This window comes from Bos grunniens, chromosome 6, assembly GCF_055505025.1.
Source record: "Bos grunniens cultivar Pamir isolate PY7600 chromosome 6, Bosgru_T2T1.0, whole genome shotgun sequence".
NCBI classification, from domain to species: Eukaryota; Metazoa; Chordata; class Mammalia; order Artiodactyla; family Bovidae; genus Bos; species Bos grunniens.
Window position 1 is genome coordinate 25,977,567 of NC_141170.1, and position 2,958 is coordinate 25,980,524.

Consider the following 2,958-nt stretch of genomic DNA (forward strand, 5'->3'; position numbering starts at 1 on the left):
GAGCTTGAGCAAACTCCTGGACATAGTGAGGGACAGGGAAGCCTGGTGTGCTACAGTCCATGGGGTCTCAAAGAGTCGGACACAACTCAACAACTTAACAACGGTGTTCACATAAATATTTTTCAAAAAAAATTAATCAATAAGACTGTCATTGTTTTACATTTTTGGCAAGTATTGTTAATGTCTGGCTTAATAAAAGACAGCTGGATTTCTCATACCTGTTTCTGTGTTCATCAGGTATGACATCATATGTTCGTAAGCCTCTAGGAAATGCCAGGGAATGTGAGTGAAAAAATGAGAGTGAAAAAAGGCGTCCGTGACTTCCTCAAAAGTTTTGGGGGATTCTCAGATGTCCCCAGACTACATTCTGTGAATTGGTGCTGCAGCTATTGCAGTGAATAGGAACTGGATTCACAAATTATTGAAAAACATAAATTATTTTTCCTTCTTAAACCTAAAGTGTCTTGGTTGATTCTTAACCTCTTAGTCTTTAGCTTCATAACTCTTTCCATCCCCTCACCGAATTCATTTTCCACTGCTAACAGCATCTTAAAATAATGAGTTAACATTTATGCAGCAGTTTTTACATGCCAGTAAGAAAGAAAGATAGTGCTAAGTCATGTCCGGCTCTTGCAAATCCATGAACTGTAGCCTGCCAGGCTCCTCTGTCCATGGAATTCTCCAGGCAGGAATACTGGCGTGAGTTGCCATTTCCTTCTCCAGGGGAACTTCCTGACCCAGGAACTGAACTCAAGTCTCCCGCATTGCGGGCAGATGCTTTACTGACTAAGCTACAAGGGAAGCTTCAAAGCGAAAGTTGCTTAGTCGTGTCCAACTCTTTGTGACCACATGGACTGTGGAATATTCCAGGTCAGAAAACTGGAGTGGGTAGCCTTTCCCTTCTCCAGGGGATCTTTCCAACCCAGGAATTGAACCCAGGTATCCCTCATTGCAGGCAGATTCTTTACCAGCCGAGTCACGAGGGAAGCCCCAAAATGTGGAGATGTCGGGGATTGAACCCGGGACCTCATACATGCAAAGCATGTGCTCTACCACTGAGCTACATCCCCTACCCTCTGTATGCTAGGTCGTAGACAAAGCACTCTACATGCATTATCTCTTTTCATCTTCAACCTGTGAGATGTTAGAAAAATATATATTTAGTTTCTGTCTGTGGTTCCTGGCACAGAGCTTCTAAAACCATTGACATTTGCTAAGTGATAAGAGCATCCCTCTCCAGTACTCTTGCCTGGAAAATCCCAGGGACGGCGGGGCCTGGTGGGCTGCCGTCTATGGGGTAGCACAGAGTCGGACACGACTGAAGCGACTTAGCAGCAGCAGCAGCAAGAGCACTGGGAGGAGCATCTTTTGTTTAAAGATGTTCCTAAATCCCTTGGAATTTCCTGGGTAACAGCAGTGTCTTTTGTTCTAGTCAGGTGGCCCTGGGTGGGCTCCTGCACGGGGCCTGGTCACCAGAAAGATCAAGCCACAATCAGAAGCTTGGAATTTTCAGCCACATCCTCCATTCTCCAGAGAAGGAAGAGGGCTGGAAATGGGTTGATGATCAATCATGCCTACCTGATGAAACCTCCACAAAAGTCCCCAAAGGACCGGGTTCTGAGAAACTTCTACGTTGGTGAATGCATGGTGATGCTGGGGGAGGGCACACCCAGAGAGGGCAGGGAAGCCCCCACGTATCTGACCCTACACATTCCTTCCTTCTGGATGTTCACCTGTAGCCTTTATCATATCTTTTTACAATCGACTGGTCAACAGTAAGTGAACTGTTTTCTTGAATTCTCTGAGCTGCTGTAGCAAATTAATTGATCCTGAGGGGGGAGGGAGTCGTGTATAGTTCATCAGTCAGAGCACAGGGAACAACCTGGACTTGTGATTATCATCTGAAGTGGGGTTGGGACAGTCTTGTAGGACTGAGCCCTTCACCTGTAGGAGTCGACAGTAGTGTTAGGAGAAGCACACTGATTGAAACCGCCCACCCTGGCCAGGTACCATAGTAACCATTGGCATGAGTTGTTTTATGACAGGAGATCCTGGTAAGAAATACGGAACTAATGAGCCACCACCAACCGGAAGAGTTCGGGAAAGGTTGAAAGGAGACACTGCATGTCTGTCCGCTTCCCAGAATTCCTCTTGCTAGCATCCATCTTGGCTGAGCGATGCCTGCGCCACCAGGAAAGACTCTGAATTAGAATGATTGGCCAAAGACCACCTGGAAACTAATCCCATCGCCATAATACCTGAGACTGCAAGCCACGCAGCAGAGCAGTTCTCCTGGGTTCCCTTACCCTACTGCTCTCCACCCAGGTGCCCTTTCCCAATAAAATCTCTTGCTTTGTCAGCACATGTGTCTCCTCGGACAATTCATTTCCGAATGCTAGACAAGAGAGCAGTTTCGGGCCCTGGAAGGGGTCCACCTGCCTGCAACAGTATCTCCAGGCAGAGTGTCAGAACTGAGTAGGGTTGTAAGACACAAAACTGGTATCACAGAGAATTATTTGGTGTGGGAAAAACAGCCACTCATCTGGTAGCAGAAGTTTTGAGGGACTTCCCCATTGGTACAGTGGATAAGAATCTGCCTTCCAATGCAGGGACACACATTCAATCCCTGGTTCAGGAAGATTCCACATCCCAGGGCCAGTGGGGGTGGAGGTGGGGGCAGCAGCTAAAATCTGTGCACAACTCCTGAAGCCCCTGAGTCCAGAGCCTTTGCTCCACAAAAAGAGAAGCCACTGCAATGAGAAGCCCAAGCACTCAATGAAGAATAGCTCACTGAAACTAGAGAAAGCCTGCTCAACAGCAGGACCCAGCGCAACCAAAAATTAATTAAAAGTGAAATAGATTATTGTGAATTAAAGGAAAAACATATTAAAAAAAATATTCTGAGTGTGGCAATAGTGTGAGACTAAGGGAGACACAAAGGAGGAAAACTGAGAGTGT

At 46.6% G+C, this 2,958-nt stretch overlaps 1 non-coding gene across 1 annotated transcript; it reads right to left on the reverse strand.

The window, feature by feature from the left end:
* Nucleotides 1–998: 998 nt before the first annotated feature.
* Nucleotides 999–1,070, reverse strand: TRNAA-UGC (transfer RNA alanine (anticodon UGC)). Its single transcript has one exon. It is a non-coding gene; the product is annotated as a tRNA-Ala (tRNA).
* Nucleotides 1,071–2,958: the final 1,888 nt, after the last annotated feature.